A 16,006-nucleotide genomic window follows, 5' to 3' on the forward strand; every position below is an offset into this window, starting at 1 on the left:
AAGAACTCCTGAATAAAAGCTTACTGGCTCAGACATGAATCAGCCCCAAGGGGACATAAAAGGTGAACTTATTTAAATAAAGAGAAGGTGAGATTGGGCAACCCAAACTAATTAAACAAAATTTGGTTGCATATGATATGCCAGACTCTCTGCTGGACTCTGGAAGGCATACAAACGTGAGTCAGGTGGAGCCCGTGCCCCCATGGAAAATGAGGTGTCTTCAAAGAGATTTGACACAGGTCAAAGATGAACATAAAACAGCAGTTACATCATTCAAGGGCCTTGGTGATGTTACAAACAATGGGAAGAGATGGTAAATAGTAGCTGTCTTCTGTTCTGGTCTCCGTGGCAGACGTAGGGATGAATCACGATGCTCTTGATCTTCCAGTCAGGTCTGAGACTCCACTGAGTCTCTGTGAAGCCATGGCCGGTGGATCAAACTTAACCATGTGCTAATCTTCAGTAGATGCTCTAAGGAGTGACAGTGAGGACCAGGAACACCTTCCCGGAAGAGTTACACTTAAGGATGAATGGGTTTTCGGAAGTATCCTGAGTGGGATTTGTGGGTACAGTGGTTTCAACAATCCAGGCAGTAGGAATAAATGGATGGTGGCTGGAAAGTTTGGAAAACTATGTGAATAGTAATTATGTGGTCTGGATGGAATTTAGGCTATATGTAAAGAAGGGATGACAGATAAAGTCAGAAGGGGATGGTTGGACTACTCTGAATGCCAGATGTGAAGGCAATAAAATTAAAGCAGCTAAAATTCCCTGTGTGCTTACAATGTTCCCAGCAATATAATGTTCTAAGTGAACATTAAGATATATATGTATATCTTATATGTATATGCATATCTTATATATATATGCATATATAAACACACATATATACATATATAAATACATCAGACATTATAATAAGCAAGATATACTGTACATTACATATTTATGATATTTGTTAATATATTTATTCTATATTATGTATTAAATATGTCTTGTTTATCATATATACATTTATATATAACATGTACATTACATATATACATCTTATATGTTATATATATAAAATAAAAATTTTTATAATTTCCTATAATATATAGACAAACTGAAAACAGAGAAATAAAATAACCTGCTTAAGTCTCACAGGCAATGAATGGCGAGTTCTAGATTTAAAAGCAAACAGTCTGACTCTAGAGGCCACACTCTTCACCATTATACTGTACTGCATTCTACTATTTTATAGTTCTGTTTAATTTGTAGATACTGAGGGGCTATCGATTTCTGAGGTAGATATTTATGCAATTAGACACGAGGTTTAGGAAGACCTGCCTGGAAGTAGTGTATAAATAGTTAGCCAGTGATAGTGGTGGAAGAAAATCACCAGACTATTTGTGTTTGATTTTGCCAGCCTGTAACATTGAAGTGTTTTGTTTTGTTTTTAATAAAGATTGACTTATTTTATGTTTTTGAGAGAGAGAGTGAGAGCGCAAGCACGCACTTGTGTGCTAGCAAGTGAGGGAGGGGCAGAGGGAGAGAATCTTCAAGCCGACTCCCCGCTGAGCACAGGGCCTGATGCAGGCGGGGCTCAATCTCAGGACCTATGAGATCTGGATCTGAGACAAACCAAGAATCGATGCTTAACCAACTGAGCCACCCGGGCGCCCCCATAGAAGTACTTTTATGTATTGTCTTATTAATAATTAAGAACCTCTGATTACATTTCCTCCAGGGGTACTATTGCATGCATAAAAATGGGAGCAAGAACTGGTAGCACATAAAAAAGGAATTGAAAAGCATCTGTCATATCTATATGCAGTGTGAAATGAATTCCTGAATCTCTCAACTTTCAATCATATAAGCAAAATTTGTGGCTGCAGAGGTGACCTATTAACATGCTTCATTCAGGCAGATGAGGCCATCCATAGGGGGAAGAAAAGGTGGTTCAGCCAATCTTTGAATGACAGTGTGTCTGTCTGTACTTGTGAATTTAAATAAAGTAGGACAATCGCCTTATCCCAATGGAAGAAACCATTGCTCAGATTGTCTGCTTAGAATTATACACACAGGAGCTCCTTTTCTTTGAGTACTCTTTAGAATTTTTCCTTGACACCAGATGAATGAGTGTTGGAAGTTGTCTTCCCCAGCAGTTTGGGAGAGCCCTAGTTCATCTCTCTGAAACTGTAGTTTTAACAAGTCTCTAGTCCTGTCACTGCTATAGGCAGACAATAAATCAGGCAACATTTCTGATTGGTGAAAAATAAATCACCATTTTTGTTAGAATATCACAGAAGCTACAACAATGGGAAGTTCAAAGGGTACTGCTTGACGCTGCTGTTCTTGCCCAAGGACCTTAAAATGGGATGTGTGGATCAAGATTTTAGTTCTTGGTGACGTTCTTGCTCCCTGTCAAGATAGATAGTGGAGCGTAGGCATCAAATGGTGCTCACTAAGCATCTCCATAGAAATCATCCATGATACCTCCATTCCTGTATGTATTTAGGGATCTGAAGAGCTAAGTTAGCAGGAATTAAGGCATGGAGATGGGACAGAGATTTTATAAGGACAGAGCATATTATAAGCATTATAAGTGATATAACAGGGGTTATAAGTGTTAGACACAAACTTGTGAAAAGTGAATGCCAGCTGACATGGCCAAGCTTTCTAGCTAATCATCTCTTAGTACCTTATACTCATTCCCTCAATACCATAAAGGAGTCACCCTCTGGGAAAGATGACATACTCTGTCTTTTCCCCTAGGGAAAACTGACCACTCCTTCCTTTTCACTATCTCTATACTGAAGGAATTTCTAGGATAGAATTTTGTAAGGATGTACTGAATTTGCGCATCTCTCTCTCTCTGACCTAGAATCCCATGACAGTACCGTTTGTGGCTTGTTCATTGTTGTACCTGTATAGCTTAATACCAAGTGGGCTGTCTGTGCACTCAGTGAAAATGAAAACAGTCATTAATTCAGCATATGCTTTTTGAGAACCTCTAACATTCCCTTTGCCTGCTTTTATGGCTTTACCTTCTGCACTTCACTTAGTTAACCTTGAACAAAAAAATACCACTTTAAAGTGCTTTGACTGGTTTTTAAATTGCATTTTTGAAAACTCTAAATGTAGCTAAGTAGTAACTACGTGCTCATTGAACAAAACCTAAATCATACAATATATACAGTTAAGACAGAAAGTCTTTTTTGCCCTTCCTCTGCATCCATCCTCCAATTCCTGCCTCCCTGGTGTCCTCTGTGACTGGTTTGGGGAAGGTATCTTTCCAACAGTGGCTTTTTTTGGACATCTCAAGTTACCATCACGGTCCAGGAAGTTCCAGATCTGCCTACTCTTTATGCAAATGTAGAGCACGGAGCAGTGAGGGGCTGCCAACTGTTGGTTACTGGTCTGCAACAAGTTATGTATGGAAATAAAGAATTCAGAAAATTTTAGAGCAATTTGACAGTCATTTTTATGTCTCTTGAATTTAATAAATGAAAAACCTAGACTTGTGTTTATTTTGTACATCTTTTTAATTTCATTTTTGCTAGTTATTTATGTTTCTTGTATTTTTTCAAAGGCTCAGTCCATAATAGATTTGGAAAAAACTCTGCTGATCTTTTATCACTGTTAGTCTGAGAAGTACTGTCCCAGATCATTTGTAGCAGAAATCGCTGCCTTAAAAGCAATACATAGTAGACATTGTTCTTTGCATTTTCACTCCTATTGGAGGCGAATAGTAGTTTGATGTGATTTATACATTCAGAAGTCAGAGATTTGGAAGTTACGGTTTTCTCAGAAGCAGTTTCTATAGCTCATGCACAGAGAACCATAAAACAAAATAGGAGTCTGATGCTTGGGACCAAGTTATGGTCGCTCTGGGCCTGATAACTTTGAGTACCTTAGGCAGCAGATTTTATATTATTACCTGTAACATTGCATTAATGTGATTTGGGGATTATTGATTTCAGTGAATATCTTCACCTCTTTTTTTTTCTTAGTAGCTTTGCTGTGGACCATTAAGAACTCTTAGGCTGTTTCTAGACACACTAATTTACCTTGTGTGTAAACTTAGGTGTCACTGAGGCAGGAAAATGCACAGTTTCACTTCTAAAGATGAGCAGGAATTTCTCTGGCTATTACTATGTGATAGAACAAGAAAGGGAGCGGTGTAGATCAGGCACAGGTAATATCTTTTTTTTTTTTTAATGTTTTTTTATTATATTATATTAGTCACCATACAGTACATCCCCGGTTTCCGATGTAAAGTTCGATGATTCATTAGTTGCGTATAACACCCAGTGCACCATGCAATACGTGCCCTCCTTACTACCCATCACCAGCCTATCCCATTCCTCCACCCCCTCCCCTCTGAAGCCCTCAATTTGTTTCTCATAGTCCATTCATTCACAGGGAATATCTTATCCAGAGGCAAGAGAATAACTGATGGCTCTCCCTTCCCTTTTTCCATCAAAGAACATCTACATAGGCATAAAGAGGAAGGCATAACAGAGCAAATCATTGCTCTGACCTGGATATCTAGGTCCCTGTGATAATAATGTAAGCTTTCTCATTATTAACAGTAGAAATAGAAACTAGTATTTAATGAACACTTATCTGGTCATACACCATGTTAAATTTTCTTTCACTGAAGCTCTACAACATCCCATGACATAGGTATTCTCCCATTTTACAGAAAAGCAGAATGAGGTGTAGAGATCAATAGTAGAGCTGATATTTAAAAGGAGGTCTGTTGGACTCCAAAGACTTCTGTTAAACATTATTATAATCCTAGTGCTCTACTGCTTTGTGTACATTTTTTCAGCTATCCCATATTTAAGTAAGAGAGCTATGAGTAACTTTAGAGTGACATGTTATAGCATAGGAATATTTGAGAATCCTACAGACCTCATGGTCTAATTCAGGGGTTGGCAATCTTTTTCTGTAAAGGGCCGCATAGTAAATATTTTAGACTTTGCCGGCCATATGGGCTCTGTTGTAACTCCTCAACTCTGCTGCTATAGCTTGAAAGCACCACTAGACAACATAAAAATGAATGGATGCAGTCATATTCCAATAAAACTTTATTTGCAACAACGAATCGTGGAACACTACATCAAAAACTAATGATGTACTGTATGGTGACTAACATAACATAATAAAAATAAAAATAAAATAAAATAAAAGTTTGGTTTTCTAAAAAAAAAAAAAAAAAAACCAACCAACTTTATTTGCAAAAACAGTGGCAGTACAGATTTGGTCCATTGGCCATAGTTTGCCAACCCTGGAATATATAATTTTATAAAGGATGTTCCTAAGACCAAGAATAGGCATAGACTTGTCATGGGCCATGGCAGCAGTAATGATAGCAACTGATGCCTTTCATATTTCAAACGCCACAGCTTCTCATTGGTCACCTGACTCCCCTCTCTGATGATTCTTAAGCATTTTGTCTAATGCCAAAAAGTATATATTATTTTTTGACATCTGTATATGTAAAGAGATATACCATGTTGGTACATAAGGTTGTAATGCCTTTTTTAATCTCCCACTCAGAAAGTGTTATTTGAGTACAAGTGAGTGAGGACCATGTGAACACAGAAATAACTTTGAATTTATTCTAATTTACTAATGATAGTAAAGCACTCACACATTTCAGAAATTTGTCATGAAAATTACTTGGAGCACATTTTCCAGCTGATTGTGTCTTGTGGACACACTAGTGAATCATGATGTGAAAAGCTGCTATGGTCTTCTTCAGTGTCAGGTGTAAGCACAGTATTGATTCTGCCCATTCATATCTAGTTCTTTTTCCAACTTCATGTCAACTAACATTTTCACATTTGTCACAGAAACTGGTTTTTCAATAACTACAAGTTCCCCTTTATGAAGCCTACAAACAATTATAGCAGTCCCTTCTGATTAAAGTAAAAATATGCATTTTTTTTGTATTAAGTATGTCCTTTCATGGAGTATCCGTTGCTAGTTTTCAAAGAGCGTAGACTTCCTCTGGGCAAGCATTAACAAAGGTGCCAATATCCTTTTTTCTTAATTTTCAAATAGAAAATTGATAGAGTAGAGACCTTTTAACTAGAGACCTTTTCAAGGCTGAATCTGTAAAAAGAAATAGGAGTTTTTTTGTTCCTTGTTTTTCTTAGCGAGTGAATAAAATTAGAAGGAAGTTTGTTGCAACATTAAGTACTCACTAAATCCTGTGGGATTCAGGAGGAGAGTACTCCTTGAGTATTTATATGTTTTTATCCAGAAAAAAAAGTGACTTCAAACACATAAAAATCCAGCCACAATTTATGCTCCACATTTTAGTTTTCACATTGTAGTAAAATTCTGACAGAGACTATATAATTTTAAAAAAAGGTTTTGCATAAAGTTTAACACAGAACATTTGTAGGCGAGGAGCAAAGAAAGCACAGTGTGTGTCATTCCTATGGTGGTGTTGGTGAAACATGTCCCAATAACCTTCCACCTCCTGGATGGGATTCAGCAATTTTTTAAAGGGCCACATCTTCATTAGCTAGCTGGGTCTTAATTGATTGTGAAACTTAGATGAAGGCAGGTAATTCCAAACACAGGGTTTTTTCTCCCATTTTTCCAAGAAATGAGAACTGAGAATTTGTCTACCAGGAATTGGGGAGTAACATTCTAAACCTTTCCAGAGAAAATGGGCTCAGGAAAAAAAAAAAAAATTACATAAGCCACTTAGCATTTGCTTTCAATTTAAATGGGTTTATTTAAATTGTGGTTGTAGCTTCTTGAAGACTTGTGATATGCAGCTGATTTATGGCCCCTATGTTTTCCTCTTTGCTCTGAAATAAGAATCTTGGGAATTATAGGTTCACAAGAACTACGAAGTTCTCTTTTTTCTTTTGTGTTTTTCTCCACATCCCAATGGGGCAGACTCATTTGGAGTTAAACACTTCAGTTGTTTTTACTTCTGTGTTTACCTAGTTTCTGGATGTCAAAATATTTTACCAACATTTTTTAATGCCTCTGAGTGACTCCATGGTATACTTTTTATACCAAAGAGATGATTTAGGGAGCTCTTAATATTCAAAGAATGTGCCTGGGGTATTAGAAGCTATAATTGCTGGCTAAGTCATATTCTGAGCACTTACTTAGGCAGTGCTGAAAACAGCTAGAGATAGTTGAGAGATAGTGGCCCATCTGTTTCAATGGAATGGGTTTTCAAGCTTAGCAAACTCCCATGGGAGGAGGACAGGATGGTAGTACGAACTGTAGATGTACTCTCTGGAGTCAGATGACCAGGGTTGGAATCTCATCTCTACCTTTTCTCCAATGTGTGGGCCTTAATAAGTCACTTTAGCTCTCCAAGATTCCATTTCCTTTTAGGTAAATTAGGAATGCCAGGAATATATGCACATCAGCCAGGGTTCTCCTGAAGATAAACAGGTGAGGCATGTAATGCCTGTAGAATTCAACAAATACTCGTGTAGTTCTAAGGTTCAGGAATCCTCAAACATATTGTCTTTTTCATCAAGAGACTACCTTATAGCTCAGAAATACAGCCTCTTAAAATTAAGCTGCTTCTCTTCTATTTCATAAGCACAAAGTTACATAAATTTTGAATTAGACCATACTCTTAGATATTTAGAATTAAAATAACCTTATTCTTTTGATTGGTGTCTGTTGCTCCTCTAAAGGTATTTTCTTTGCATTTGCTTGAATGTCTTTCTTTATCTGGTTCTGAAAGTGCTGAGCACTCCTGCCACCCTTGTACCTTTTGCTAATCTAGTCTTTCTTTGAAGTTTTGAAAGTTAATGCTAGGAAATAGTAGGTCAAGGGAATAGATTCCTCTGTGGATCTGGAACTAAACAAAAGCAAACAAGTAAACTAAAAAAGACATACTGGCATGCAGCCAGTAAACATGCCTTAATTTCGACTTTAACAAAGCTGAGAAGTGTTCCACTGTGCCCAGAAAAAGGAAAATGAAATGGGATTTAATGAACACAGCATTGTCTCCTCCACCCATCATAAAAAAAAAAAAAAAAAAAAAAAAAAAAAAAGCGCCCTGTACCATATCCTAACTTGTCATTCTGATCTGAGTCAGGTTTTAGCTCACAGCAACTGATCAATTAAAAGATTAAGTTTTTAACAATCTGTAGTTTCTAGGTTTTGTGTAGACATTCGTTACTATCTTTTTAAATTTCTATATGATCTTTTTTGTCTATCACTGCACAAACATTGTGTATTCATGGTAGGCAGGGTGCTCTGACATTCATTTCATAAGCCACAAATTGTCAGTGGTTATGAAATATGAGATTGAAATTATTGGCTTCAATACATGATTTTGACAAGGTGACATTTTGACTTTAATGACACCAAAAATCCTGATAAAATCATATAAGACAAAAAAAGTAGACTTTGCTTTCATCCCAAGTCCAGTTTATTTCTCTCTTTATCTCTTCACAGGCACCTAAAAATTCTTACACTATGTTTAAAAAAAATCTATTCATTTCCCATTGCCTCTATATGTCTCTGTTTATGAAGATTTTCTTCCCCTGACCAAACTCTAGTTATTTCTAAACTCCCATTTTTCCCCTATACAAAGTCTCCCTTTTAGTTCCACCTCTGTTTGAGTGATGCTAACTATTCTCTTAGGAATGTCCCCTCCAAAGATGCCTCTCTGATGATATCCTGCTGAAGATGGACCTCTTTCTATGCAGTTCTTCTCCAGAATTCTCAAGCCCATGTTGCTTCTTTACTTGTGAGATTCTAGAACTCTAGCCTGTTTATCCTTGAAGAAAAGTCTTGTTCATAATTTTCTCCTCACCACTGAGCACAGGGCTGCACATAGAATGTTTTTGATAGCTATTAGGAGGACAAATTAATGCATTTATATAATTGACCTTCATTTTTGTTTCTCTTATTTTGGTATTGTATCATTCAGGACACAGGAAATTGTTCTGTGATACCAACTAATCTCAATGGCTTATAAAATCAAAGGACGCTGTATGTTCTTTGTGGGTCAGCTGTGGCTCTGCTTTATGTTGTGTTCTCTCTAGTGCCTAGGGTGATAGAGCAGCTTTGATCAGGAACATTTTGATTATTGTGTCAGCAGGAAAAGAAACCTGGCACTCACATCCTGGCTCTAGAGCTTCTACTTAGAAAAGATAGATGTCACTTCTGCCTTCTTCCGATTAAACAAAATGAAACATTTTGGCTTCAGCAGAGTAGGAACATATAATTCACCCCTAGGGAGGAACATGCTAAAGAGAGAATTTGGGGCAAATAGTAATACAGTCTACTGCTGAGAGAGAACCATATATCATCTAGCTCCTTTATTTAGTCACTTTGGTTGCCTTTATCCTATATACCAAACTATAGTATAAAATGATGTGTAAGAATAAGAAAGTTCCTTTCATAAGTTAACAGCAGGCTGTCTACAATGGATGAATAACAAGGATTTAAAGAATTATGCATTATGACATCATTTCTAATAGCCTGGACAATAGTATTTATGTCAGCCCTCCAATGAAATATAGACACATGGGCATTCTTGCTTGTCTTTTGGTATAAATAACCTTTCTTTTGATTTCATATTTTCCCAAATCTGAAGAACAGGGTGTTGAATGAACTCCCTTCATTGGTGATGACTTTCCAGTCTGGTGCATTTCTCCACAGTCTATTCCCTCCTTCGATTCTTGCTGTAGCTCAGATCATTTCAGAGATCTGAACATCTAAGCAGAAATTCCCATAGTACCGGAAAATAAAGTAATTATGTCCTATCATCATTTGTCCTTCCCTTTTCGATCTGTGTTAGCATCATTAGCTTTAATTTAATAACACCATCTCTTATTAGTGAACATTCAGAATTCACCTTGTTGTTTAAGTTTTTTTTAATTTTCACTTTTGTAAAACCTCCAGAATGTTTTGTTAGAATCTGCCATCTTTCTGATACCCACTTTGCTTCCTCTATTTTCTCTCTCACTCTCTCTCTTTCCCTCATTTTCTTTTTTTCTTCTCTTCTTTCCATCCTCTCTGTCTTTACCTTTCTACCTCCCTTTCTCTGTCTCTCTTCTGTCCTCTCTTTCAGGCATGCTCTTCTTCCCTCCTTTCTTTCTTTCTTTCTTTCTTTCTTTCTTTCTTTCTTTCTTTCTTTCTTTCTTTCTTCTTCTCTTTTTTAATGGCACACAGATAGTGGTCGGGCTTGATAGAATCCATTTCATTTACTGAATGTGTAGTGGACACCTGGTACTTTCCTAAGGTTGTGGGGCATTTGTAACATTAGATCATACTAAATATGGCATGCTTATGCACATAAAATATTGGTTCTGCCTATAGTACAAAAAAATTGTAAATTAGTGACCGAAAGACATTTGGAGCTTTATGTGGAGAATTCAGACATCCTTATTTCTCTGACTCATCCCCAGAAAAGATAAAAAAGAAATGGCTCTACCTCTCCATGTGTACTTATTCTGAATGCACCTGAAATAACTTAACTTTAATAGGTCCAAGTAGCTCACACATTTGCTTTCATTACTAATATTACAGCTCTAGCACCACCTTGGGCCCTTTAAATAGTAAAAAGTATCAGACTCTGTATAGTTCCACTCAAGGCTCTTATAAAGCAAAGTAATAGCATCTGTCCTCCAATGGGTTTCAGGCTGCTTATTGGTACCTCAGTTCTCCTTTCTCTTCAAACTTGTAAATGTGCGTGTGTCAGGATTTATGTGCAATTGCTCCCCATCGCTAGATGCATGTCCTTCTTCTCTCTTTCCTGCCAGCTCAATACAGTTTATGCCTGTAGGATGAATTCATATCTTCATCCATTCACTCATTCCACAGATAGTTATGGAACATCCCTATCTGTCAGGTACCCTGTTTGGTGCTAAGGTCTTGCAGTTAAAGATTCAGTTCATGTGCTCAAGGAAGTGAATCCGGTGGAGGCAGGCTAGGAAACAATCATGTTTAATACAGAGAGATAGATGCTGTGATCCAAGGAAGCCCTGTGGTCCTCTGAAAGTGTAGGAGAAGGTCACCAACTCCGCCTTGGGGAAATGGTCATCCAACAGATAGGGACCCTCCATTGGTCTATTATGTAGACTACTATTATTTCTCTGGCTTGAGGCAGGATTTCTTAAGGTATGGTAGTGAATCTTTAGATTACATCTAGGAGAAAGACTCCGTTTGTTGCTAGTGTGTGAATTTGCAAAGAGGATGTTTTTTTTAAGCAAATATTTCCTTGACATCTAACATACATCAAGAAAAGTATGATCTTAACTGTACAGCCTGATGCATGATATACAATAAGCATGCCAGTATGCAGAACCTGGATTAGGAAGTAGCACCTTGCCAGCCCCTAGAAGTTCCATTTATGCTCCTGCTAGGCAGTACTGCCCCTAGGATGGGCATTATCCTGACTTTTGCCACAGATTGGTTTTGCCTGGCTTTGAGCTTTTTGTAAGTGCAGTGCTGTCACACAACTAGTAATCTCTTCTTTCTGTCTTTTCTGAGCTAGTTTCACGTTTGTGAGATTCATCCATGTTGTAGGGTCAGTTGTAGTTTATGTTCTTTTTTTAAAAAATAATTACAATACACATTTATTTAAAGTAATGCATTTACAGCTCAAATAGTTCTAAATTATACATTTCAGGTTTACCCAAATTATTTTTTTAAAGATTTTATTTATTTATTTATTTTAGAGAGAGAGAGAGGGAGTGCACAGGGGGAGGGGCTGAGCAAGAGGGAGAAAGAGTCAAGCAGCCTCTGCCCTGAGCGCGGAGCCCGTCGCCGGGCTCCATCCCATGACCCTGAGATCACGACCTGAGCTGAAACCAAGAGTCAGATACTTAACCCACTTCGCCACCCAGGTACCTCAGGTTTTTCCAACTTCTTAAAAATATTTGAGGGCAGCTGCAACCACAGATTTCAATTCCATGATTATTTCTTTGCCCATTCTTCTCTCTCTTTTCTTTCCCAAATAATTTATTTCAGATATGGTTCAAGATAGAGTGTATCCTCGTATTTTGTCCCCTGCTTTTTAGGTGAGATCTGCTGCCTCATGGCCAGGTTCAGTGCTCTCTTGATGCAAAGCATCCTATCATTGTGAAGGTTCTCGGGAAGCCTTTCACGTTATCATTCTCACATAATGTATCATTACATATTAACACCAGTGTATTGACCCTTGCAGCATTGTAATACCGTTTTCATTTTATTTTTTTTTAAGATTCCATTTCTTTATTGAGGGAGAAGGCACAAGCGGGGGGGGGGGGGGACAAAGGAGAAGCAGACTCCCCGCTGAGCAGGGAGCCCAACGAGGGGCTCAATCCCAGGACCCTGGGATCATGACCCCAACTGAAGGCAGATGCTTAACTGACTGAGCCACTCAGGCGCCCCAGGAGTACCATTTTCAGATACCCTCCTGCCACCATCTGATGCTGCAACAGCAGGCCTGCTCGCCATTGTGATCAGTTTATACATTCTTTGTGATTTGTAGGGTTTGATCTCATGTTCCGTTGTATGGCCATACCACAATTTATTTCTTTATTCTATGTCAAGGAATATTGGGGTTCGTGAGCTTTTAATACCATAATCATCTCCCGCTTAGCTCAGAGTCTTGGCAAGTAGTAATAACCACCAGTGCTGTCCCGTAGAATAAGATGCCCATCTTGCCTAGGTCATACCCCCCTCTGGAAAATAATGAACTTCCCTTAGACTACGTTGATTCCCACACAGGAATCAGGAGCCATCAGAAGGAGGACTGGTTCTTATATGACGGAGAGGCAAACACTGGAAGGGAGGAAAGAGATTCTGTCAAGGAAGCTGAAGTGATACATAAGACCAGAAGGTCAATTCCTTCACATTTGGGAAGATAAAAACTGGAATCCACTGCATTTACAAATAGACTATGTTAGAGCAATTCAACCTTGTGGTAACCATATTTTCTATTTGTTTTTAAAGGTCCATAGAAACAGTGGATATAAATGTTATATGGGATCTTGATTTTTGCAATATGCTGCAACCAGTGAAATTCTCAGTGAAAGGACTCTAGGGTTTGTTTATACTATTCTCTTTCTATGTCCTTTTGTTTATTTATTTGCCTATTTAATAAAGTATTAAGGCATATCTTGAAAAATATTATTTGGCAGGACTCCATGTAGACAACCAATCCTTTTATTTATTTAGTAGCTATCCTCACCCAAAGTCACAGATTTTTTTTCCATTTCCTTATTTTTTTCCATTTCCTTAATAAAACGTGGTACTTGAACAGTGAGAGTATTGACAGTCTTTCGATTCTATTTATAAAGGACTCATAACTTCCCAATAAACTCATAGCCAAGGAAATATTAATCAGTTGCCAATAAACAGCTCTGTGCTGGAGTTCACATATGTTTCTTCTCAATAATTGCATATGCTTTGTATGAAAACTGCAGAACTGCATCCACTAGAGACAACATTTTTGTTATTAAGAGTTTCATTATGTGTTTTGTTTGTTTGTTTTGTCTTTTTGTTTTGTTTTGTTGTTTCATCATGGTTGAACTACCAGTTAAGACATAAAATGTTAGTTGGTAGTTGGGAAGGAAAAAGCCTGGTTACTCCTTTTGGTGAATGTCCTGATTGAGTTTTTATTTGTTTGTTTGTCTGTTTAAGACTTTATTTATTTATTTGACACAGAGAGAGCACAAGTGGGCAGAGGGGCAGGCAGAGGGAGAGGGAGAAGCAGGATCCCCACTGAGCAGAGAGCCCAATGCGGGTCTCCATCCCAGGACCTTGGAATCTTGACCCAACCCCGAAGCAGACACAACTGACTGAGCCACCCAGGCGCCCCTGTCCTGATTGTTCATGAGGTAGTGTGAGAAGTATCTAATGTCTGTCTCTGAATTCCATACTTGGCAAAATGACTTAAGAGTAAATAAGAGTACCTCTAAACTCCTCTTAACCAAATTCAAAACCTATCATATCCCATACTGGCTGTGTGACCACAGTTAACCTCTCTAACCCTGTAAGATGACAATACTGATAATGTTAATTTCACCTTACAGGATTGCTGAAGGGAAAAAAAAGACACACGCAAAGCATTGAATACAATGCTTGGTATATAGAGAGCATGCACTGAATGCAGCAGATATTATCATCATTAATTTTTTTTTTTTATCTGCACCTCATGCCTGCTTTTACAGATGAGGAAACTAAAGTTTAGACAGGTGAAATGACTTGTTCAGAGTTTCACAATCTAACCAGTAACAGGTTCATATTAATTTCTCAGGCACTTTTTGTTTCCTGAAGTGGGCATTATACACTTTAGCATGAACTGTTTAGTTTCTAGCCGTAGCTATGTTTGTCTCCCACTAAAAGTAAGATTTTTGAGGAAAGGAGCTGTGGCTATTTTTGCACTGTTATATTCCCACAACCAATAGCTCTGCTTACATAAGACATCTCCAGTAAGAATTTATTGAATCATTATAAAATGATGACTATATTAATTTTTAAAGTATTTCATATGCAACTTGTAGGCACTTTCCATATATCACAAATTATTCTTCAGTCATGAATGGGGTATATGTTATACCACACACATATTTGCAATCAGTGGGTCCCATTGTGAATTATAGCACTAACATTAATGAACTCAGCTGCCCTAAATGTTAACAGTTTGCTCTTGAACTGGATCCGTGGAAATTTTTTGCTGACAGACTATGTGAACTAATATATTGCTTAATTCTCAATCTGGGAAAGCAGAGAGAATTGTCACTGGTATGTGAAAATTTGCGATGTAACATCATATATGCAAATGAAATAAATGTTGGCAAAAATAATTATTGTTGCTTATGGGAGGATTAATAGTTACAGTCTGCCCTGTTTTCTGTTGAGGTTTAATTTAATTCTGTGGCGTGTATTAACTGAGGAAATTAATTTGGGTTTAATTATTGTGTGTGGCTGTTAATGTGCACACTTTTGATGAATATTTAGTTACACTGAACTACCAACCCAGCCGCTATGCTTTGCTCATCTGCTGATAGGGAGCATCTGATGGAAGGGATGGTTCATACTGGATTGATTCCAAGTACAGTGTCATCATAGCAGATAGCTGTGATTCAGGGGGGAAGGCATTGGGCTTGGAGTAGGAAGAGCACAAGATTTGGGTTCTGGCTGTGCTGTTAACAAGCCATGTGCATCCCTATTTCTCAACTGGAGAATGGTAGGAGAAAAGCAATATACCCTAGGGCTTTGGTTTGAGAACTAAATGAATGAATGCATGTGAAAACAGATTTGTGAACTCTACCCTACTGCTTTAATGAATGGAATGTCTACCGTAAACTTTCCATGTATCTATTTAATGACAAAGTCCTTTAGAAAGTTACATAGGCTTGCTATCTCAGGTCTCGCATCCACGATGACCAAGAAAAGAAGGAATAATGGTCGTGCCAAAAAAGGCCGTGGCCACGTGCAGCCTATTCGCTGCACCAACTGTGCCCGTTGTGCGCCCAAGGACAAGGCCATTAAGAAGTTCGTTATTCGGAACATAGTAGAGGCCGCCGCAGTCAGGATATTTCCGAAGCGAGTGTCTTCAAAGCCTATGTGCTTCCCAAGCTGTATGTGAAACTACATTATTGTGTGAGTTGTGCCACTCATAGCAAGGTAGTCAGGAATCGCTCTCGTGAAGCACAGAAAGACCGAACACCCCCACCCGATTTAGACCCGTGGGTGCTGCCCCACGACCTCCACCAAAGCCCATGTAAGGAGCTAAGTTCTTACTGAAGGGACTGAACAAAAGCTGTTCTCCAGAAAAAATAAATAAATAAATGGCAGTTATACTTCAAAAAAAAAAAAAGAAGAAAGAAAGAAAGAATGAAAGAAAGTCACATAGGCTTAAACAAGTACCTAAAAGGCACTCAAGAAAGCATCTGTTGATGAATAGAATGTTGGTTGATTAAGTATAGATGAACACCTCTTCACTATAAATATGACCATGAACAAAAATTCCATGCAACAAGAAAGATGGTTAAATCCTCTCGAGGTTTGCTCATTTCAA

General features: G+C 38.0%; 1 pseudogene; it reads left to right on the top strand.

Annotated features, from left to right (window-relative positions):
• Nucleotides 1-15,358: 15,358 nt before the first annotated feature.
• Nucleotides 15,359-15,769, top strand: LOC113256561 (40S ribosomal protein S26-like; annotated as a pseudogene).
• The last annotated feature ends 237 nt before the right edge of the window (nt 15,770-16,006 follow it).

Source organism: Ursus arctos, unplaced genomic scaffold, assembly GCF_023065955.2.
Source record: "Ursus arctos isolate Adak ecotype North America unplaced genomic scaffold, UrsArc2.0 scaffold_14, whole genome shotgun sequence".
NCBI classification, from domain to species: Eukaryota; Metazoa; Chordata; class Mammalia; order Carnivora; family Ursidae; genus Ursus; species Ursus arctos.